The 25,687-nt window shown below is 37.6% G+C and overlaps 1 non-coding gene across 1 annotated transcript; it reads left to right on the forward strand.

The window, feature by feature from the left end:
* Window positions 1–9,224: 9,224 nt before the first annotated feature.
* On the forward strand, window positions 9,225–9,331 carry LOC118481458. The gene has a single exon (XR_004865667.1). It is a non-coding gene; the product is annotated as a small nucleolar RNA R71 (small nucleolar RNA).
* The last annotated feature ends 16,356 nt before the right edge of the window (window positions 9,332–25,687 follow it).

Here is a 25,687-nt window from a genome sequence, read left to right on the forward strand (position 1 = left end):
TTGTAATATTGGCAAAGGTCTGTTTAAATGATCAAAGCTCTGTTATTGTGAACAGATGTTTGAAAATAAAATAGTGGTTGATACATTTGTTGACTTTGGTCAACAGGTGGATGAAAACAGATGTTTGGAACCACTGTTGGGATAAAGCAGAGTGTTGTGGAGAAAACTGTGGTTGAAACCGCTGTTTGGTTAAAACGGTTGTTTAAAACCACTGTTGGGTTAAAATAGTGTTTTGTGGAGGTTGAAGGGGATTGAAACGACTGTTTGGTTAAAATGTTGTTTTTTGGAGAAGGAACATGCTTGAATGCAAATGTTATTTTGTTTGCAAAAGATTAATAAATTGTATATTTTTGTACTTTTTATACCGTAAACATTAAGTATTTAAGGTTGAAGTTGAAGTTGGGGTGATATGGTTGAAGTTGATTTGAGCAATGAAGTTTTGAAATACCTCCAACATGTTGACAACTACAGTGATCCGAAGGGAGCTTTATTGTAGGATCGGGGATTCGATCAAAACGAGTCGATCGGAAGAGTTCTAGACCAAATCAGAGGCGAAATTCATTGATTTAATCTTCATTCAGCTTGATATACACTTAAAAGTAGATTAACTGTCGATTGTATTGATTTTACAACGTTACACGAGCTGGCGACACTTCGGCAGAGCTTCGCTACCAGAATCAGAAAGTTACAAATGAAGACCCAAGACTCACTATATATAGGAGAAGCCAGGTCGCATGAACCATCCACATGAACTGGTCCACTTCGCACGACCTGGCCAGGTCGCATGAACTGGTCACCTCGTGCGAGTTGGCTGGTTCAGCCCTGTTTCCCGTTTTTCTCGTACAACGTGTCTTGGTCTATCTATTCTATTACATGACTCGATACAAGACGAAATCAACAGACATATGCACTAACAAACTCCCCCTTGGATGTTGACGAGTCTTCAGTGTATTGAGTTTTCAGTCTTGATCAGTCTTTTCGCTCTTTCCAAAGTATCTCTCTCTGTAAGCATCCTCAATCTCTCTCTCTTTCTCTCCTAGAATCTCAATCTGACTCTTCAAATTTTCTTGATCAGATTTCTTGATTCCTTAAGCTTCACAACTTCAGACTCCCCCTTGAATGCAACTGGGATCGCAGTCTGGAATCTTCTATCTACATCTTTCACAGGTTCAGAAACATCTCCTGGCTCTCCGTAGCAACAGAATCAGAAATTTGGCTCTAATCTGCATATGCTTATGCGGAAAATACTCAGGAGTCGAAACTTAGCTCTTTCATAGCTTTTTACCTGCACATACTGTACCCAAAACATATGATTTTTTTATTTATAACAATATTAATCTCTGCTTAACCACTTGTATTCGTAACACTCAAATTTGGTTTCAAATTAATGAACCATGTAATCATTTCAAAATTATTTCTTATTTCGAACAAACTCTCCCAACCCTGTTGTCGTTCATCATGTTTAGCACTTGGAATTTTGAAAATCAGCTTTACAAACATCAGTTGTCGAAAATAAGATGAAGTAAAATCTTTTTTATTTTTCAAAATTTTATGCTAAACACATTCTTTTTGGTTTTTTTTAAGATTTTCAGTGTGTTAAAATGCAATAAAGAAATATTTACAGACAATATTTTTGTGAGTTTGTGTAAGAGGATCATATCAGTTTTTGAGACAAATCACTAACACCGTTGACCTTTTTAGACTTTAAGTTTTAACGATTCACTTTGATTGTCAGTATACTGATCCATTTAAATTTTCACACAAAGTTCAACTGTTCGAGATACGAGAATTAGTGTTTTAAGCACTCAACTTATTCGCGTGTCCCACCTCAGAATATACTCCCGTATCAAGATTCCTATATTTAGTCTTACAGGTGAATGTACACTAATGATATCTGTAAACGGGTAATGCGAGACCATGAGAGCTCAGGTTAGAACTTCCGTTCAGACAAAGAGATGATGGTTCGACTTTAGGTGTGTCCCGTTTGGGGATCTTTTCTTCAACAGCACATGATTAGCATTTTTCAGTGTTTCATCATTTTTTATGCTGAGGGTGGGCTTTATGATTAAAGCTGTGTAGAGTATTATACGAGGACTAGGCTATTGCTCCCGTAAAATCAGAAGTCCTAGTATAATACCCCAGATATCATCAAGTACAAAGACCTAGTATGTCAGAAATAGGCAATCTCTCAAACAAGATTTCGGGGGTTACCTATATATCTGAGAGATGTTCCCCACGAGATAAGTAAGTATTAATATTTAGGTTTATATCTCGAAATCAATCTACTGAATGTGTAAAAACCTACTGGCATATCATCAGTGAGACCGTTTATCATATTTAACTTTCCATTTCTTTAGCGTGTTGTGATAGTCCACTGATGTACTATCATTTCCTCTTTTTTACAACAAAACTCATTTTTGATTTTTTTTTTTATGTTTTTGGCTTTTTAGATTTTATCATGTTTTTGGATTTTTAGATTTTATCATGTTATTGGCTTTTTAATTTTTTACTCCCCCTAAAAACAAAAAATATGTTTCAATTTTTTATTTTCAAGGAAAATTTGAAAATAAACGCAATAAAGTGTACAAATAAAATGACAAACTGATGTGAATTGCTTTAATTCTCCATTCTCTTGACTTAAACAATCAGAACTCCCCCTGACAACAAACAATTTTCCCATTATGATTTCAAAACACTTAAGTTTGTTTTAATCAAATGGTTTTTCCCGAAAATTAGTTTTGTTGATGATAAAAAATCATGGGGTTTCATCACATTGTTCTTTTAACCACTTGTAAAAGCTATCATTTTTCCTTTTCTTCAACCACTTGTATGAAGGTTAAATCAAGTTCAATTTAATGACTGATGTACGTGAAGTGTGTTATATTTTTAATGTATATTTTAAGCCCTTTTACACTTTTAGCCAAGTTTTAAATTTATAAAGCACGATATTTACTAACACTAAACACACATATGGGCAAGTGCACCCATCGTGGACGTAGTATAGTGTTGGTAAGATACCGAGGTCGTCCAAGGACACAAGAGCTTTTAGTACCGGTTTATCCTCAACGTCTAATCAAATCAAAAAGTGAGAAAAATGTTTTTAAACTAAGAAAATAAAAACTAACTAAATGCTGAAAAATAAAATAAAATAAAAACAGATAGACAAGATGAATCACTTGGATCCGACACGTGTATTAGTATAACCTTTGATTATTTTCGCACTTTTGCACTTGTTTAAGAGATTATCTTAGTTATTGTAGTAGGCCCCTCTTTTGAAGGCGACGTTACCCTCAACCCAGTAGTTTGAGTCAGCAAGGATACAATCCTAAAGGGTCGGATTATTGAAAGATAATGAATTAAGTTATTAATGCAAATTGTGGTAGGCCCCGCTTTCGGCGGTGACGTTACCCTCGGCTAAGTAGTCTGAGTCAGCAGGGATACAGTCCTAAATAGCCGGGTTATAGTATTAATAGTAGTTAACTTATGAGGGGGTCAAGGAGTTTGGATCCCCGCCATCCAATACCTATGGGCATTGAAGGAGATCCTACTAAATTTGACCCAGGTCCCTTGCAGGACCTCTAAACGCTGAACAAGGGCAAGACCCTTACCAAACCGTTCCCTTAACCCCCGACCAGGTAGCCAACATACCTCCATATAGACCGTGGAGATATGAATGGTGAAAATCTTTTATTTTATATAGACAGTAAAATAATGCCAAGACACCACGGACAAACGACAAGGAAAGATCACCTTCAACATAAGCAACTAATTATTAAAGTCACTAATACAAAACCAAATAAAAAGTGCAAAAGATTAAAAATAAAAAGTATTATACTAAACACTTGTCTTCACCAAGTGATGTAAGAGACTTAGGCAAACATGGCCTTGATTGTCAAGAACTCTTACGATCAATCTTGGATCCCGAGACGACTCACACACTCTACGATGGACAATGGATGATGGTGGTGGATGATGGTGTTATGGTGGTGGTGGGTGGTGGATGAAGTGTGAGAGAGGTGGTGTGCCAAGGGATGAGATGGAATGAAACCAAGCACTCCTATTTATAGGCTGAACAGAAGGCTGGGCACGGCCCCGTGTCCGCTGGACACGCCCCCGTGCCCGTCTGACACTCTCTCTCCTCATTAATTGTAATTCGCAATTACAATTAATGCGCCTGCTGTACTTTCACCACGCCCCCGTGCCCGCTGGACACGGCCCCGTGGTGGGCAATGGAAGCTTCTATAAGTTTGTCTTTTATGCTGCTTCTTGGGCACGGCCCCGTTCTGGCTGAGCACGGGGCGTGTTCAGACTTCTGCTTTCTCTTCTTTGCCTTGGAGGATGCCGTTGAGGGTCCGGGCAGTCTACTTTTATTCCTTTTCTTGTATTTATGCTAGAATTAGTTGTCTTTTTGCTTCTTTTGTGAATTTGAGCTCATTTCATCCTGAAAATACAAAAGAAAGACAAAAACACTCTTTTTCCAACATTAGTACTTAAAAAGGGTTAGTTTTATGCCTTAATTGATGTGATTTATATGTTGTATTTTACACACATCAAATACCCCCACACTTGAACTTTTGCTTGTCCTCAAGCAAAACTCTTTAAATGTGGCTTACACTCCCAAATGGAATAGGTAGAAGAGAAAGTTTTTTGGCTTGTCATAGAGTGTCGGGAATCCAAGATCTTTGTAAGTTTTATTTTTATTTATTTACAATCCTATTCGTTATGATTTATTTAGAACGTTTCACAAGATAAATTACTTATTCGGGCATAGCATGCCTTATTAAAATTCCATTTATATACAAGTTCACATACCTCACGGGAGATCACTCAACACTCGGCCGAAGGTGTAATTTTTTTGTGAATCACTCGAGAGCGGCATGGAACTTACGCCTTCCATAGGCTTGCCAAGCAATCAATCCTCCTCCTTTTTAACTTTTTACCTTTGTAAATATCAAGAGGACTTTTTGGGTGAAGGGTTAGGCTTGAGTTAAAGGTGGGTGGTTGGGTTAGTGGTTAGTAAAAGGGCGAAAATCGTAAAAAGCGTCGGTTTTCGTGACACACCTTGTTTTTAGTGACTTTTTATTTTGAAGTATTTCTCCAAACAAGCTTTTATATAGCTTTATTTGTTTTTGACTTCATCATTTTTTTTTTATAAGTCACATAAAATAGCGAGCTTACGAAAAACCGAGCTTGTTACTAAAATAAAGGGTGAAAAATAAAAAAAAGGTTTTTGGTGGGTAAAAAGGGTTTTAGGGTAATGAAATGAAAGGTTTAGGCTCAAAGGGGCTAACTAGGGGGATTTTGGGTAGGTGGTAAAAAAAAATGAAAAATAATGGTGTAGAAAGAAAAATATGGTTAGTCCTAATGCCTCCATCACTTACTTACTTGGGTTTAAGTTGGTAAGGACCGGGAATGTATCGTCGTGGCAAGTTCTAGAGTTGTAAGAACCAAGCGGCTATTCACACAAGAATCGAAAAATGAGCATTTAGTCTAAAGATGTATATTTGTATGCTCAATAAAGGCTCAAAACTCACTTTTGTGGGAATGGGTTTTTAATGCGATCAAGTATATATAATCGAATTTTTAACTAGACTTGTTATACCGTTTCGTAATTTTCTTATGTTGGTTCTTTGTTATCACGACGCTATCGGTTGTAAATTTGCAAAAATATAACCTTTTTAGAACTTGTTATTCCCAAATTAAACCAAGACAAGTAAAAAAAACGAAAAGTTTTTGAAAAAATTTGGGGTGTTTAGCGGTTCCAATAGAGTTTTGTGTAAGGCTTGTAATTAGGATTTGCAAAATTCAAGGTTTTAGCATCCCCCCCACACTTAAATTACACATTGTCCTCAATGTGTCCCAAAAATAAGATTTTCGGTTGATTAGAATGTGTAAAAGTGGGTTAAAAAGCAAAGATTTATGTTACTGGCATCCTGGACACGGCCCCGTGGTGACCGGGCACGGCCCCGTGGTCAGGTGCCAGTAACAGAAATTAAAGAAATAAGACAGAAGCCTGGACACGGGGGCGTGTCCGTTGAACACGGCCCGTGTCCAGTTACCTGAACTGGGCGTTTTTCTGCAGGTGGCTCAGCACGGGGCTGTGTTGGTTGGGCACGGCCCGTGTTGAGCCTTCTGTGATGGAGATTTGTGTCGGGTTGCTCTGTTCTTTGTGCATGGGGCCATATTTCTCGTTCCCTTTTTCATCCATTACCACCATGAGTGTGTTTTATTTATTAATAACCATCAAACCTTAGAAACCATCATATCATTGCAAACATAGAGAGACATTACATAAAAACTAAAGATAAAAATACATAAATATTAAATCATGGAGTTCTAGCCCTATGTTTTATTTTAATTGGCAAGATTTCCAAGAAGCTACTAATCTTGGTTAGATAAGGCTTTTAGAAACTCCTTCTTCCGGGCGTGGTCCTCCTCATATGTCGGCGAGCCACTCCTCCACCTCCCTTGGAAGGAGAAAAGAGGGCTCATTTGCATTAGTTTGAGGAGTTTCGATTTCCGCTGGAATTTCTTGTGGGTGTTCCATGGGAGGTTCCGCGGGAAAGTCTTCCCACCCGGTAGGGTTATTAACCCCGAGTGCCAAGTTCCAGTCCTGTTGTGGAAGGACTGGTTCCATTGGAGGTGCTACAAGAATGTTTAACCTTTGGTGCAAAAGGTTAATTTCTTGGAAGCTACTTTCGAGTCCCACCGTAAGATCGTTAATACGGTCAATTAGGACCTCCTCTACTGACGTCATTTCGTCGAGAGCTTCCCTCAATGCTATCACATAGTGCACAAGCGTAGCTTCAACGGAGGGCCTTCTTCCCCTTCGGCTGTTTGAGGAATGAACGGATGATGTTTCGCTGTTTTCACTCGCCATTCTACGAAAAATAAACTGAAAAACAGTTTATGTGATGAAACAGTTCCTAGACACGGCCCCGTGCTCATTGAGCACGACCCCGTGTTCATCTTTCTGCAGAGTTTTTTAGCAAGGAATCTTGGCTTTTTAAGTTATTTTCTGAATTTATGTAGGCTTTTTGGACATTAATAACTTTTAAACAATGTTATACAACATGTTTTTACCAAGATTCCATGAATAAAACTCATTGTTCCCTACCACAAAGGTTGAAGAATTCAAACTTTTTGATGGTAGTTCTTGAAGAAAGATGACAAAGAAGGAAATGGCTAGAAGAGGAAAGGACAAGATGGGATGTTGGAAACTTCTTTTAGACTTACCTAGGATTGTTTGAGAGAAGATTCCTTCAAATCTCTGCCCCAAGTTGGTCCAAATGTGCAGAATTTTTGGCTGCATTTATAGAAAACGACAGCCTTCTGGACACGGCCCCGTGTTCGCTGGGCACGGCCCCGTGTGCAGGTAAAATTCTGACACAGTTTGTCCGTATTCTGACGTTCTGATCAGAAGAGAATCTTTTGGTGAACACGGGGGCGTGTTGGCCGGGCACGGCCCCGTGTCGAGTGGACTGTTTTATGAAGTTTGTTGCTCCTAAGGAGCTTATTTATATCGGGTGGTTCTTGATTTGTTGGAACAACCCCAAAGTGCCTAAGATACCTTAATTGTCCTATACTAAGGCGAGAACGCAAGAGGTTATCGGTGAGGGTAATTCCTATTTTCATTCTAGGTGGACAAGTCCAACCCTTTTCCGGGCTCTCGTTAAAGAAGGTGTATGCCGAATCACTCTGGTCTATGTATGCATCGAACGAAGTCGATGGGGAGTCCTTCACGGCACAATCGGCACAGGGACAACTATCGTCCAAGTCTTTTCTAGGTATGAAGGTATTTTCAGGAGCAACGAGGTTGTCGGAATGCGGTTCCAACATTTCCTCATGGTCATCATCTTGGGGCGGATCAATAAAATCCTTCCTAAGTTCTTTTGACCAATTGAGAATTAGTTCTTCTAGTTGAAATAACTCGTCAAAGAGCATTTCCCCTAGAATATCTGGCTGGGCGCATTCGAGGGAGAGATAGTGCTTATTTTTACTTTCGCCCCTCTTAAGGTTATAAGGAATTGGTGGGTCTATATAGTGGGGCCTATAATTTAGAAAATAACATTTTAATTCTTCATGTTCGCCTCCACATAATCGACACCACATACCATAAGAGTGCCGAAAGTAAAAAGAATTACTATCACCCATGTTTGTGTCAGAAATTACCAACCGCCGGGATCTAACGGTTCTGTTTTCAGTAAGAGAATCTTGGGCATTTGGGTTAGGACTTTGATAAAAGGAATATTGACATGCAATTGTTTTAACGGACTTTCGAACTTTGCGAATTGCTCATTGGTCTTTTGACGAATTAACCTACCGGGATATGGAACTCGAGGAGCCTTGGTAGGCTCTGGTGACGGAGGGGAGTTCTTTTCCTGCAGAGGTGTGGGTACTGTTTCTTCCGTTGGTGGTGACACTTCTGCAGGCCCTACGGTGCGGTTCCGTAGTGTGATGAGGTGAACTTGCGCTTTTGGGTTCGTTTCGGTATTGCTAGGTAATGCGCCTTACGGTCTCTCGGCAAAATTTTGAGCTATTTGATTTAATTGTTTTTCTATGTTTTGAATACTAGCTTGTTGATTTCTAAAATTTGATTCTAATTGTAGAAATCTTTCCGAGTTTTTCTTATCAGTGTCGGAGACGAGGCGAGATACAGTATCTTCGAGCCTTTCTCGTCCACTTTGTTGTTGAGTGAAATTTTGTGACTCATTTCTTGGTTGCTGAAAGTTTGTTCGTTGGGTTTGTTGGTTACTACTATTGCCGGGTTCCCTCCAACCAAGGTTTGGGTGGTTTCGCCATCCTTGGTTGTAAGTTCCCGTTGGGGGACCCGACGGCCTAGGTCTATTATCAATGTAGTTTACCATTTCTTGTTGATCGTCTGTTTCTTTCATGCAACTCCAATTTTCATGTGACCCACCACACCCTTCACAAGCCATAACCGAGACTGTTTTTGTCATTTCCAATTTTTTTATCTTTGAAGAAAGGGCCTCGATTTGGGCTTGTAAAGAAGTGCTTTCATCGACCTTATGGGCGCCCGGGGCGATAGACTTATTTCCCGGGGGGTGTGCCATTGAAAATTGGTTTGAGCAATTTCCTCAATTTGATTATATATTTCGTGTGGGCGTCGATTACCTAAAAGTCCCCCGGAGCTAGAATCAAGTGTCTGCCTAGTGTGTGGCAACAATCCATTATAGAAAGTGGATACTTGTTGCCATATTGCGAGGCCGTGATGGGGACACTTGCGTAATAGCTCCTTGAACCTTTCCCAAGTTTCATATAAGGATTCCCCGTCCTCTTGTGAATATGTATTAATTTCAGTCATTAACTTAGCAGTTTTAGCGGGAGGGAAATACTTATATAGAAATTTTTGGGCTAGTTCATCCCAGGTGTTTACCGATCCAGCTGGGAGGGCGTTGAGCCAAGCTTTCGCTCGGTCTTTTAGTGAGAAGGGAAACATACGGAGGCGGATGGCGTCGTTTGATGCTCCATTGATCCGAAAGGTATCACATATTTCCAAGAAATTAGTTATATGTAGATGGGGATCCTCGTCCGCAAGCCCGTGGAAGGTTGCGGAGTTTTGGAGCATTTGTATCAAATGCGGCCGAAGTTCGAAGTTATTAGCTTCGACATTCGGAGCATTGATAGCGGCGCCTAGATTACCTACGGTGGGTCGTAGGTAATCCATAAGGGTACGTTGGTCCGCCATTGGAGGTGGGTCACCCGAAACCTTCTCTTGGTTTTTGGCTTTTAACCTTTTTCTGAGAAAGCGTTCGGGTTCTTCTAGTGGTTCTTTTATGTCTTTATTGGAACTGGAGCTCATACACTACGTGAGGTTGGCGTCGGGTTCCAAGTCCTGCAATAAAAACAGAAAAGAATGTTGGTCAGAAGGTTCACCACGGCCCCGTGTTTAGCGAACACGGCCCGTGGTCGGAGTTTCAGTGATTGTTTTCCAGATCCCAGTTACTGGAAGTTGGACACGGCCCCGTGTTGCACCGGCACGGCCCCGTGGTCAGCCTTCTGTAACTTGGAAAACAAAAACTGCCAGTAACGATGCTGGGCACGGCCCGTGTCCGACCAGGCACGGCCCGTGCGGAGCCCTGCAGAAGCTGAAAAACTAAGAAAAATCCTAAAAATTAAAAAGAAAAATAAAAATATGATTAGGCCGTTGATTCCTAACTTTCTTAAAATCCTTGTGTCCCCGGCAACGGCGCCAAAAACTTGATGTGCGTGAAGTGTGTTATATTTTTAATGTATATTTTAAGCCCTTTTACACTTTTAGCCAAGTTTTAAATTTATAAAGCACGATATTTACTAACACTAAACACACATATGGGCAAGTGCACCCATCGTGGACGTAGTATAGTGTTGGTAAGATACCGAGGTCGTCCAAGGACACAAGAGCTTTTAGTACCGGTTTATCCTCAACGTCTAATCAAATCAAAAAGTGAGAAAAATGTTTTTAAACTAAGAAAATAAAAACTAACTAAATGCTGAAAAATAAAATAAAATAAAAACAGATAGACAAGATGAATCACTTGGATCCGACACGTGTATTAGTATAACCTTTGATTATTTTCGCACTTTTGCACTTGTTTAAGAGATTATCTTAGTTATTGTAGTAGGCCCCTCTTTTGAAGGCGACGTTACCCTCAACCCAGTAGTTTGAGTCAGCAAGGATACAATCCTAAAGGGTCGGATTATTGAAAGATAATGAATTAAGTTATTAATGCAAATTGTGGTAGGCCCCGCTTTCGGCGGTGACGTTACCCTCGGCTAAGTAGTCTGAGTCAGCAGGGATACAGTCCTAAATAGCCGGGTTATAGTATTAATAGTAGTTAACTTATGAGGGGGTCAAGGAGTTTGGATCCCCGCCATCCAATACCTATGGGCATTGAAGGAGATCCTACTAAATTTGACCCAGGTCCCTTGCAGGACCTCTAAACGCTGAACAAGGGCAAGACCCTTACCAAACCGTTCCCTTAACCCCCGACCAGGTAGCCAACATACCTCCATATAGACCGTGGAGATATGAATGGTGAAAATCCTTTATTTTATATAGACAGTAAAATAATGCCAAGATACCACGGACAAACGATAAGGAAAGATCACCTTCAACATAAGCAACTAATTATTAAAGTCATTAATACAAAACCAAATAAAAAGTGCAAAAGATTAAAAATAAAAATTATTATACTAAACACTTGTCTTCACCAAGTGATGTAAGAGACTTAGGCAAACATGGCCTTGATTGTCAAGAACTCTTACGATCAATCTTGGATCCCGAGACGACTCACACACTCTACGATGGACAATGGATGATGGTGTTATGGTGGTGGTGGGTGGTGGATGAAGTGTGAGAGAGGTGGTGTGCCAAGGGATGAGATGGAATGAAACCAAGCACTCCTATTTATAGGCTGAACAGAAGGCTGGGCACGGCCCCGTGTCCGCTGGACACGCCCCCGTGCCCGTCTGACACTCTCTCTCCTCATTAATTGTAATTCACAATTACAATTAATGCGCCTGCTGTACTTTCACCACGCCCCCGTGCCCGTTGGACACGGCCCCGTGGTGGGCAATGGAAGCTTCTATAAGTTTGTCTTTTATGCTGCTTCTTGGGCACGGCCCCGTGCTGGCTGAGCACGGGGCGTGTTCAGACTTCTGCTTTCTCTTCTTTGCCTTGGAGGATGCCGTTGTGGGTCCGGGCAGTCTACTTTTATTCCTTTTCTTGTATTTATGCTAGAATTAGTTGTCTTTTTGCTTCTTTTGTGAATTTGAGCTCATTTCATCCTGAAAATACAAAAGAAAGACAAAAACACTCTTTTTCCAACATTAGTACTTAAAAAGGGTTAGTTTTATGCCTTAATTGATGTGATTTATATGTTGTATTTTACACACATCATGACCTAGATTAACCACTTGTAGGTTTTTCACAGAAACATTTTTTAAGAATGATGCCGATTCATGCTCCACGATTACCAACTTGGGAGCTCCGGCAAGTCAGGATTTTTAGTTAAAGAGATTCACCCAAGCCTGACGGTCCTTGGGTGATTCCGAGTCATCATCACTCGGTTTCTTTCCTTTCTTATTCTTTTCATAAAATTCCTTTACCCCTTTGACCTTCCCGTCAACCGTTTTTTTCAAAAATATTTAAGACTTTAGGGTTAAAGGCTTTTTCAACATCAACTTCTTTCTTTTCAGAAAAAAATTGATTTGAAATCTCAACTTTGCCAATTTTTTGTTTTAAGTTTCCGTTTTACAATGGTGGAAAATTTGCATCATCCATTGTCGGAACGGAATTATCACTTTTTAGCTCAATTTGTGGCTCCTCTGACTTTGACGAGTCAGATTCATCGCCATAATTTACCTCTGATTTCTTAACAACCCACTTGTGGTTGTTCATTCACTCTTCTTTTGTAAAAACTTGTTGAACTCTCACCAACCTCATTGAATTTTTGAATACTTTAAACTGTTCGGTCGGTGGTTCATTATTAACCAACTTTTCTTTCAAGTTTTCAGAGACTCCCTGTTTTGTTTGGGTTGCTTTTGGACAGTTCCATGCAATGTGCCCAACTTTTTTACATTGATAACAGGCTCTCATTTCCTTCTTCTGAGCAACATCATTCTTCATTCCCTCTTGCTTCTTAGCAAGGAATTCTTTGTTCGTCTGCTTTCTGAACAAATTCTCTTTTTCTTCTTCATAAGATGTTCCTGAAACAAATTTAGTTTTTGGTTTAAAAATTTTCTCATTTTTATGATTCTCTGGTGGAATAAAACCTATTCCTTCCTTTTTGAAATTACTATTATGGTTTGGCTTCTTTCGATAACCTGAGCCAGAACTGTAACCCTTTTTCTTATTCAATCGTTGTTCAACTCTTGAAGTGTATGTTTTAGGTTTTTCAGTAATATTTACATCTTTTATTTCAGAAATATTAGTTTCTGTTAATTTGAAAACCTTGTTAATCATTTCAGTTTTAACACCTCCTATTGGAAATTCTTAATCAGAATATAATTTGTCAGAGTCATTCAAAGTATATGCTACTTTGAATGTTTCATCATAATTTATTTTGTGACATCAGAAAATCATTATTGTAAACCCTTTTGCCCATTTCAACTGTTGGACTTGAAGTTGAGTTCTCAGATTCAGACTTTGACTCTGACTCCTCATCCTTATCCAACACCTGATCCACCACTTTTTTAATCAACTCAGATTGTTGATCAGTGTCAGATGCAGCGAATGTGATGTCAATATTACCTGGTAATCCATCTGAAGGTTCAGATTCCCACGTTAAATTGGTTGCCTTTTTGACTCTTTCTGAATTAGGATTTCGTGGAGAATATCCTTCTTCAAGCGGAGGTGGACACTTTGTATAATTGGTACTATGTTTCTTACCAGTATTCTATAATTCAGATTTCTTCTCTTCAAACGCTTCCATGCCTTCTACTGTAGGGTAAATCCTGTCAATCACATAAGAAGCACATAAATAACTTTTCAATAACCTGTTTACCCTCTCAGTTTCTATCCTCTGAGTTTCCAATTTTTGTTCAAGTTCAGCACATTTCTCAATGTACTGATTGATGATTTTCTGCTTTGTCATGAACGCTCCATTGAGTGTCTTCCTAGCTATCTCTTGTTCATTGCTTGAATTGCTATATTGATTCATAGCTTTGTTTAAAACATCATAAGATTCTTTCAGTCTGTTCATGTTATGAATCAATTTGTTGTTGTGCCTTTTCACAGTATCACAATTTTCACACTTCTCTGTTAGCTTTTCAGTATCTGCTTCCTTCTCAACCTTGATAGCTGGAATTTCTTTAACCTGCTTCTTTACTACTCGAATATTTTCCTCAGCTTTGACCTTTTCTTTAACAGTTGCTGCCTTATGATTCTTATTTTTCGCAGCTTGTCTTTCTTTGATCTCTTCCATTTTACCTGCAAAATACAAATTATACCTATCAGGTGAAAATTCTCTTTTATAATATTCAAGTTTTCGAATTTCTTCACTGTCATCATCACTATCTTCATCTGATGAGTGATCAAAGATTGGTGCTTTTTCTAAAGCCTCTTCTGTTGAAACTGGTTCTTGTTCTTTCTTTTTAGGACTGAATTGCTGAGATTCATAATAAGCATATGCTATTTCATCTTCAGCAGTTGAATCTTCAAAAATTTGAGCAACAAATGCTTGAGAATTTGAAGTTCTGTTAGGATCATAATGATCCCAATTAAAACCTTCTAGAATTCTTTCATCTTCCGGATGAACTAGATAAGCTTTCTTTGATGGCTCTTCGATCAGATCCTTCCTAGTATGTGAAGTTTGTGGCGATTGTTGTTGATGCGGAGCAACTTGATGATAAATCGCTTTTCGATGAAAATCATTGTTGCCGAATGGATTTTGAGCTCCACTTGCTTCGCGATTTGTGCATTCTCGCTTAAAGTGCTCATTCTCCCTGCAACGAAAACAAGTAACTTTAGATTTATCAAAACCTAAAGGTGAAGTTCCAGCATCACGGAAATCATCTCTTCTAGTGATCTGTTTAAACTTCTCAGCTCTTCTCAACACACTAGCCATACACCACTTTATATCCATTAGTTCCATCTCTTCAGCATCAATCTGATCATAATCCTCTTTAGTTAACATTGGATTACCAATCCTTCCAGCTACCAAACTTTCATAAGACTTTAATACGGTCACCAATAAAGACATATGACCTTTGGCAACCTCTTCCGAGAAATTCTAACCATTCTAAAGATGTAATGCAATGTTGCATTGTAGTACTTGGCCATTATTGGTTGCTGAAAAATTTGGATCAAATGATGGATATGAAGAAAATCTATTATTGTTATTCGATCCTTGAGATGATCCTCCAGAAGAACTATTTGCGTTAAATGCAGTTTCGATCTTTGGTGCAATGTTGGTCTTATCAATCGTACTTCCTTTGTAGTACAGACCAATGTCCTGTTCACCATTAGAATTCTTCATTTTCTCAATCTTTCGTTGTTCCATCTCTTGAACTTCGAGTTTTTCAATAAACTTGCTCAGCGATAGATTCGCAAATTCACCATTATTCTTCAGAATCATAAGATACGTGCCCCAAACATCTTGTGGCAATGCATCAGCCAACTTTTCAACCCATTCATCTCTATCTTTCTTGATATCCAATTGCTTCATGTTAACCACCAAATTGCAATATCTTTCAATAATCATTTTGGTGTTTTCAGTTTTTAATCTACGAAATAAATCAAATTCTTTCTTCAAAAGCGATTTTTTGTTCTTGATCATGTCTAAGCTTCCAACAAACTTCGTTTTTAGTGCCTTCCACATTGAGTGTGCACTTCCGTTGTGTTGCAGTAAGATCAAGATATCTTCCTTAATAGCTTGTTGCAATATACTGATCATCATCTTTTCACTTTTGTATTTCTTTTCTCTTGGTCATCTAAATCTTTAATAGCAACAATCTCTCCGTATTCATCAATCGGTCTAACATATCGTTCTTCAACACATTCCCAAGCCTCTAAGTGATTGGCTTGAACCTAGTTTTCGAATCGTTCCACCCATCCACTATACTCCTCGATATTCATGTGCTTAGGCGGTTTTTGCATGGTTCCCATTTCATTCTCTAAGTTCACATTCTGAGCCATAGTGATCGGGGTAGCAAATGCGTTGTAAAATTCGTTTTCCATGTTCTGGTATCGAAAGTTCCCAATAACAGACATTTCAAACGAGCTGACTGGTTTTCAAACGATCTAGACCTAATTTCCAAGCGACCTGATGATTTCACACGGTCTGGATCACTTCGTGTGAGCTGACTTAACTTCCAAACGACCTGGTTAAAGTTTCAAGTGATTTGGACCACTTCGTGCAAACAGATCAATCTCACACGACCTAAACCTAATTTTCAAACGACCTGATGAAATTTCAAGCGAACTGAACACCTCGTGCGACTTGGATGTTCAAACCGTACGACCCGGATAATTTTTCACACGACCTGATACACTATCACGCGACCTGGTTCAAACCGTGCGACTTGGATTCCAATTTCACACGAACTGAATGAATTCCGAACAATCTGAACAGTTTTTCACGCGGTTTGGTCAATTTTATCAAGTTTTTGGTTGAATTTGGTTATGATTTGTTCACGGATTGATTAAAACAGTGTTTTACGTGTTATATCACAAAATCAGATCATTTTATCCGTAAATTCGTTGAAATTTTGAAGAAAAAGTGTAAAAGAATGAGTAGAAGTGAGTAGAAATCAGATTTATCCGTGAAAACAAGCTGAAATGGTAAGAACTCTTCCTCTTGAGCTCTGATACCACTTGTAGGATCGGGGATTCGATCAAAACGAGTCGATCAGAAGAGTTCTAGACCAAATCAGAGGCGAAATTCATTGATTTGATCTTCATTCAGCTTGATATACACTTAGAAGTAGATTAACTGTCGATTGTATTGATTTCACAATGTTACACGAGCTGGCGACACTTCGGCAGAGGTTCGCTACCGGAATCAGAAAGTTACAAATGAAGACCTAAGACTCACTATATATAGGAGAAGCCAGGTCGCATGAACCATCCACACGAACTGGTCCACTTCGCACGACCTGGCCAGGTCGCACGAACTGGTCACCTCGTGCGAGTTGGCTGGTTCAGCCCTGTTTCCCGTTTTTCTCGTACAACGTGTCTTGGTCTATCTATTCTATTACATGACTCAATACAAGACGAATTAACAGACATATGCACTAACATTTATTTATCGAGACTACTGTTTCGCCCATTGATTTGAAATTATTATGATGTATTTTATTGAATGTTGTGTGCCGTTTTGAAGTTTGTTTATTATATAGTTACCTCTATTTGACACTTTCATATTTTATATAATTAGTTATGTTAAAATTATTAACCATGTTTGTTATTTAAATTAATTAAAAGAATATTTAGATTTGAGAGTTTAATTGATGCAAGCTCTGTTGTTGTGAACAGATGTTTGAAAATAAAACAGTAGTTGATACATCTGTTGAATTGGTCAACAGACGTTTGAAACCACTGTTGGGTTAACTGTATTTGTTGTGGAGAAAACTATGGTTGAAACTGCTGTTGGGTTAAAATGGTGGTTTAAAACCACTGTTGGGTTAAAATAGTGTTTTGTGGAAGTTGAAGGAACATGTTTGAATGCAAATGTTATTTCGTTTATAAAAGATTAATGAATTGTATATTTTTGTATTTTTTATACTCTAAACTTTAAGTATTTACCGACTGACTTATTTATTTATAAGTCTATAAATAAAACCATATTCATGATTTATATTTATTATGCATGGTTTTCTAAAAAACGACCCGTATTTGCACACGGGTCTTATCGCTAGTTATTATAAAAAGAGATAGTAAACGGCAATTTTTAATAAAGAAAAGAGAAGGTTGCGCAAGACTATATATAGAGAATGCCCTCAATAAGATCTCTAAATTACATAAGCATGCCACCGTCCATATTTCTTTGATTTGGGCAGGAGTAACACTAAGGAATTAGGTCGATGGGTGTATCATAATGTCTTTGGGCTACTGGATCTCGCAATGTTAAATGGACCCAGTTCGTGATATTTATATTGGATACGAATTACTATTCCATAGGACAATATAAATTACATAATTGCTGGACGAATGAAAAAAACGAAGAAACAAATATTAGACGGCTGAGACGTAGAGATCAGAGGCAAAGACGAAAACGAGGAGACTTGCTGGATGAATTGGAGAGCATCTTTTGCAAGAGAAAACGTCTGGGAAATCATCGGATCGAAGTGGAAGCGTAGAGATCAAGGATTAACGGGTTCTAACTTCCTAGTTTTTCTTGTTATCTATTTTTCTTGTTCTTTATGTCGATGAATTCAGTATTTAGACCTTGTTTGATTGTTTCTAAGACCATGTTTTCTGGCTAAACCTTTCGTTCCTACCTAGGTTAAGATGAATATTTAATAAAGTTTGGATTTCTATTCGTTTGTTATCGTGTCTATGGGTTTTTTCTTAAAAAGTAAAGAACTGTGAAACCTTTAATTTAGTGCGTATGCGTATCTTGTTTTGATTATTGATTGTTTTCTCGTTTCACATGAACCTTGGTGAATGTCTTTCATAGGATAGGTTTGTGTTGATTGTTCGAGTCTTTGCGGGTTCGGGTAGTCTTTGGGTGAATTGGCCAATTGCCTTAGAAACGGTAAATAAAATATATGTAGAACTTGATATTCTGCTAATCTTGTCACTGAGAGGCTCGAGGTTATTAATAGGTCTCGGTTTGATATATAGCTAGGATTAGGTTTTGAGAGAAATCGGTCTTAGTTCCCTAATCTTATTCGTGTCTATTAAACTAAGTTAAAATCCATAGTTACCTTAGACTTTCGTGCTGAGAGGTAGATTGTCGTATTTAGGCACTTTTAAAGAAGTTAGAGGACTGAGAGGAAGTCTAACCAACCGGTAATCAAAACAGCTCTGTAGAGTCTCACAAGTTTCTTCCTGAGAAGGGTCGGAAGGTCTTAGTAGGGATTTCTTAGGGTTTAGCACACAAAGATTCCGGTTCCATACCACTTTAATTTTGAATAGAAATCCATTCCTAGTTAAATAGGATTCTAGCCTAGATAGTCTTCATCAGCACTGACTAAAACCTTCGTTCAAAGTCGCGTCTAGTTAATCTAGTTATTTAGTTTAATTTTAGTTGCAATTTTAGGATTTTTAGTAACCCCCCCCCCCCAAATCAAATAAACAATTAGTATTGTCCGTGTCAGTCCTAGTCTCATTAGAGTCTTTAGCGTAGTTTAATCGAGTCTCGTGGGTTCGATATCTGGACTTACTTTAGCTTTACTAGAGTCGATCGGTTCGCTTGCCGGTTAGTAGTTTAGTCGAGTTTTAGAGAGTCTAGAGTATTACTTTGAGTCTAGATTTAGGTTAATTTTAGTTGTTTTTATTAAACTACTTTTAGCACATCAGCAACAAATCCGTGACAAATATGGACTTTAGAGCTATATTTTGCATGTTTCGTCTTTAATTTTTTGTATTTAAGTTAATGGTAATGTAATTTTTATTTATTTAATGAAATATTATTTGTTTTAATTTAAAAAAAAATAAATAAATACTTGGTAATCATTGCATGTGGCATTGTACCGCTACACCAATTTTAACTTCAAGCCACATAATGTCGTTTTGCTGATGAGGCTGCCACATGTCAGATCATGCCCAAGGGAGGGGCTTGAAACTCACCCACCACTACACATGGTCTTACAAGTATGGGTTTTGAGCTTTTAGAGTTTGAGTTAGATTTAGAGAATAATTAATGCGGTTTTACAAAATCTGTATATGAACGGTGGCCTACCCGAACAACTACTTCCAACCATACATCTTTCTCTCTATATTGTAACAACAATTACCCCCACCAACAGACACCACCTCTAACCCACCGAACAACCACCAACCCCTCCCACCATCTCCACCTGATAACCACCACCACCACTACCTCCACCGACCACTAATACCATCATGTTGCACCAGCCCCACCCAACAACCACCTTGCAACAGCCCCACCTGACCACCACCACCTTGCACCACCCCCACCCATTCTACACACACTCCGACGGCCTCCCTAACTACTTGAATCTTTTAAAAGTAGATCTAAAACCATATTCCAACGAACTCCACCGTTACCATCATCATCCAAGTCTGTAAAGTCGTTGGAGCTAGAGTTCTTGGCTTGAAACCCTAGGCGCGTTCCTCCGGCGGCCTCCCTAACTTAGATCCATCGTTATCTCTTTTACATTTTCTCTATCCGCGTTCTTCTCTTTCTCCCCCTCTCTCCTATTTCTTTCTCATGAAGTCCCTCTTTCACTTTTTGTATACACGTTTTGTTGGTGTTTTTTGAATTATACAAAGAATAAGAGAAAAATAGGAGTTTGAAATTTGAGGATTTTGATGATACAAGTTAGGGTTTGATTCTAGGGTTTGTTTTGAAAGGTAGCAGGTGTAGTGGGTGGGGGTGGTGATGGTAATGGCGACAAAGGTGGTGGGTGGTGACGGTCTGAGAAGGTAGAGAGAGAGAGATAACTATGTGAAAAAGAATTGTGTTTTTCTTTTTATATATAAATACTAAATAATAAGATACGGCAGGAAAAGACATAATTGCTCCTCATGTGAAGCCCATGTCACTGCGTTTTAACGTTTTAAATGGACACCGTTTGGGGCGATGAGTGAAATAGAGATGAGCTTCATAGATCAGGGAGGAAAATTGTTGTTTTTAAATGATTGGGGTAAAACCATTAAAACGACTAAACTACAGAGAGCAAAACAAATGTATACTCTTTGTTTTAAGTTGTTATGATGCATTATATTTCTTAGTGGTTACCACATCAGCCTAAAGTTTTAACATTCCAATTTGATGCAGTCATGTTCCTTCATATACACATTCCTATGAATAACAAAATCTTAACGTCATACAAACTGTCTTGCTTTGCTTTAGAATTCTTATGCGTCTAACTTTGAGGTGCACAAAATTCTTTGCCGCTTTTACAACATCCATTTTTATGCAAACGGAACTGACTACAAAGGAAATTAACAAAGCCAACAACTTTTGTATAAAAAATAACATAACAAAGACTTTGATGCTAAGAAAGGTAAGCTATAATGCACGGTTAGTGAACACATCCGTCTGATGTTTGTGACGTGCCCGCGCTGCAACGCATACGGATCTAATTACTAGTTAACATAAATCCTTAGAAACTATATCGAGAATAAAATAAATAGGAAGCATTAGCCCATTTCCTTGAAACTATAACGAGTATAAAATAAATAGGAAGCAGTAGCCCATTTTAAGTGAGGCTTCACGGTTCCATTCCATCCACCCAGGCTTAGTTTCTTTCATACAACCCAAACATGAAAAAAACCCAACTTAAAATAATTAATATAACTTACAAAGTTGGGCCAAAAATAGAGGTTTAAAGCCTTTGCTTTACTGCAAAGATTAAGCCTATTGGGATGCCTCACTTCAACATGTATTCTCGACTAATTCTAACAATCTTACTTATGATCTCAGATACAAAGACGCAGGGCTGGCTCGGCCCATGTATAGGACGGAAATCAGCCGGGTTGGATCCCCTGCCTGGACAGTTTGCTTCCTTTTTTTTCTGAACTAGCAATAAGACCCGCGCGCGTTGCAGCGCGGGTACATCGCAAACATCGAATGGATTAGTCCAAGCATTATGTGATGTGTTAACTATATGAAAACGTGCATTTCGACATATCATAGAAAACATAACATGTATAACAGAAAAACTGACATGTATAATCAAAAGAGATTAATTAGAAGTTTTGGAAATAAAGGGAAAAAAAGAAACCACAATTTGACTCCACTTGGTTCGAAACAAAATTGGCGAAACATTCATATAATAAGCAAGGAAGCATATTATATTTGACCTCACTCATTTTCCAAAAAAAAGTTTACGTTGAAACATACACCAACTCGAATACCAAAACGTACATATAAGTATGGACGTAAAAATGTATTTTTAAACAAAAGCATAGTATATTTGATCTGACTTATTTCCAGGAAACAGTTTTTGTCGAATAGAGAAAACCAAATTCATACCGACACGTACGTAAAAATATAAATGTAAAAATAGTTTTTTTAAGTAAAGGAAGTATAGGGGTAAAGTTGAAACACATTATTTTTAGTGAAAAATTTAATACGTTAAAGACGTGTGTAAAATCGTGCCAAGTAGCCCAATGCCACACCACCAACACAGAAAAGCTCATAAAATAAAATAAATAAAAAGAGTAAAAATAACTCTGAACGAAAAATAGACGTAAAATCATTGAATCATGCACACCCGTTACGGTATGTTAATGCGAAGAAATTACCGAAACATAAAACGTAGAAAGAAAAAAGTAAGTCAATTTAGGACCCGCACATTAGAACGAACTTGTCAAACGAAGAATAATAGACGCGTTGTGACGAACCTGTCAAATAGGAAAAACAGACAAAAAACATTGAACCATACACACACGTTGCAGCGTGTTGACTCGCCAAATTTTGAACAAAACGTAAAACAAAAAACTTGCAAAAGATGAAAAGTATAGAGGACTAAAGTTGAAAATAAAAAAGTGTTGAGGTTAAATTGTAAAACATGAAAGTCTTTGGATTAAAAGTAAATGAATAAAAAAAAAGTTAAAATGAAAAGATAATAGTTTTAGATGAAAAATGAAAATGAAAAAGAAAAGAAGAATTTTCTTGAAACTCACCACATGCACATGGTACAACTAATGATGCAAGAAAAAGTTGCTTATTTATATTATAAAAGTTAAAATGAAAAGATAATAGTTTTAGATGAAAAATGAAAATGAAAAAGAAAAGAAGAATTTTTTTGAAACTCACCACATGCACATGGTACAACTAATGATGCAAGAAAAAGTTGCTTATTTATATTATAAAAATGTGCATGACTGCTTTAGGAGCCACAAAGGATCCGTGAAAAGAAATCCCTCCCCCCCCCCCAAAAAAAAAAAAAAATTAACGTTTTGTTTCCATTTATAATATCTTTTTTATTATTAACGAGGTTGTTCTCACCCGGGCGTCGGCCATTACGTGTCTATTTAAGTCTTCACGTTCTTAATTGAGTGTGTGTTCATATGCTTAAAGAGTTAATCCTAATGATTCGGCTAAAATTATGGGATGAGATAAAGTTGTGTGAGCCGATAAAGAGAAGAAAATGTAAATATTAGTTAGTTGTTTAAAGATAATTATTAGTTTAAAGTATTATTTTTATCTAGTTACTTTATTAATTGGTTAATAAGTATTAGAGTTGGTATTGGTTTAGGATAGCTTGTTTAGCAAGTAATTAATTTAGTATAAATAGATGGGTCGAAATCTAAGTGAATCGGGCAGAGACGAAGACTCGAAATCTTAGTGACTCGAGCAGAGACGAAGAAGGTCGAAATCTGAGTGAATCGACAGAGAGTGGAAACGGTAAGTTGCAATCTTAGTGAGGCAACCAAGGAAGAACGGTGGACTTTTCTTGGTTGTGTGGATGAAACGATTTACAGGGGCATAAGCTTTTGTTTGTGGCTGTTAAAAAAAAGGAAGTTGTGGGTTTGATGTGTTGTGCACGAAGCAAGAAAGTCACCAGGAGTAATGGAAAACAAAAGAGGAATATAAAAGAGTTAATTGGATAAAAAGAAGTGAAGCAATCTTGATTAACTCATATATTTGTAAAGGGTCGTAAATGGAAAGGTGGAAAATTAATGAGTGCATGAATCACATGCATAGTACATGTATACGACATGCTGAATTCAAAGAGAAGATGCGAGGAGTTAATCGTTTGGTCTTGATGATTGTTGCTACATGTACGATTGAGGCGTTTTCAAATGGACCAAGAGCGTCTAGAAGATCGTAGGCTGGCGGTGGAAATAAATTGGATTCACGGGGTTTATGTGATAAGGAATGGATAGAGAGATAAGGAATGGATAGGGAGATTGAACGAAAGAAAGTCAGTCAAAGATGAGAGCATTACTTGGAATTCAAGATTTAGGAGGAACACATTAGGATTAAGGGGGAGAATGAAGAGTTAATCCTAATGATTCGGCTAAAATTATGGGATGAGATAAACTTAAAGAAAAGATAAAGTTGTGTGAGACGATAAAGAGAAGAAAATAATAAATATTAGTTAGTTGTTTAAAGATAATTATTAGTTTAAAGTATTATGTTTATCTAGTTACTTTATTAATTGGTTAATACTAATTTTTAGAGTTGGTATTGGTTTAGAATAGCTTGTTTAGCAAGTAATTAGTTTAGTATAAATAGATGGGTTAGGTTATATAATTATATGGATATTTTGCTTTGTTCTTTATTAATATATAAAAGTGTCGTGAGGAGTTCTCACAAAATCATTGTATTGCTGCGTTTTTGATCCAGTTGATTCCAACAACACTTGTGTTTAATTGATTGTTGCTTCCACTAGTTTAATAATATTTCATAACTTAGTTGTTTCTCAAATTGAGTTGACTGAGCAAGAGGCTTCACTTTTAATACATCAATTTTGGAGGAAGCTTTCGAAATCAGAATCATTGACATTGTTGCGGACATGTATTGTGATTTTTTATAGACTGAATCATGAGGCCTGCGATATGCAAATTTTATTTTGAAGGTACAAATTTTTGTTTTGAAACTTGCAGAATGACCAAATCGAACAGAAAGATTGACTTTTTATGAATATTTATAAAGTTGCCTCGGTGATTTCATAGAAGGAAAACTGAAAATAAAGATTTCTTCTGACACATCCCCCTCTCTGTCTCTCTCTCTCTCTCTCTATATATATATATATATATATATATATATATATATATATATATATATATATATATATAGGGGTGGGCTCTATAAGAAACCCCATCTTTTTTAAGAAACCTTGGAAACCCTAGATTCACCCTTGATTTGGTTTCACTTTAATAGATCAATGGCTCTCCTTTTTTGGTGTATATTTTAGATTTAAATTAATACATAAAGGGCATTTTGGGTAGTAAAAAGACTTTTTGAGCATTGGAAATCAAAAACCCATCTGCCATATTGTACTGTCAAATCAAATAAGAGATTTCAAAATCATACCCCTCTTTCTCTCTCCCACTCTCTACTCACAATTATCACATCTTTTTCTTCCCCCACCCCACAAACGTGAAGAAGAATAAGAACAAGAAGAAGATGGTCTAATTTCAGAATTAAAATATCTACCTTCAAGATTTCAAGAAATACTAATTCCAGATTCAGTTGCAGAAGACGATGGTGGTTGCAGATCAAAGCGTGATTCAGTTGCAGAAGACGATGGTGGTTGCAGATCTGGTGGTTGGTGGAAGGTGGTGACTGGTTCATTCTGGGGTGTTGGTGGTTGATAGCGGCGACAGTGGGTGGTTGTAGAAGGTGGTGGAGGGTGGGTGGTTGGTGGCGCTGGAGTTCGGAACGTCGTCGGAGTCAAGATCTAGTAATCGTTAATGTTCTCTCTCTCTCTCCTCTCCTCTGTCTTCAATCAAGATCTAGTAATGGTTAATGTTCATGTATTTTAAATAAATCGAAGACTTTAGGATGAGATTTTGAACGAGATTTTTTGTTGGTTTGGTTGCTTGTTTGGGGATTTTGATCTTAATAATAATTGTTTTTTGTTTTGTTGGTTTGGGCTTTTGATCTGAACAGTAAGTGTTTTTTTTTTTTTTTTTTTGTTGGGTTGTTTGAGTTACAGAAACAGATCCATAACATGTGTTAAGCACCTGTTAGAATGATATATAACGTGTGTTGATTTACAGAAACAGATCCATAAAGATATTCAATTGACAAGCTGGATGGATGTAGGCGACGTTAATGCGGGGACATTGAATAAGTCAACGATTTTGGGAAAGAAGTTTTCGTTCGTTTATAACATGTGTTAGTGGTTCATGCTGTAACAGATCCATAAAGAAGTTTTCATGTTGTAACAAGTTTCCGTTCGTTTCTAACATGTTTTGCACATTTTGGAATGTATAACATGTGTTAAGCCTCTGTTATAATCTTTTTGTAACCTGACATGTATTCATGTATAAGCTAGTGGTTTACAAAACACCATGATGTGTATATACTGATCTAACATGTGTTACAATGTATATGTTCGGAACATGTAATTGATTAACATGTGACAAGGGTGA

Source organism: Helianthus annuus, chromosome 8 (genome assembly GCF_002127325.2).
Source record: "Helianthus annuus cultivar XRQ/B chromosome 8, HanXRQr2.0-SUNRISE, whole genome shotgun sequence".
NCBI classification, from domain to species: domain Eukaryota; kingdom Viridiplantae; phylum Streptophyta; class Magnoliopsida; order Asterales; family Asteraceae; genus Helianthus; species Helianthus annuus.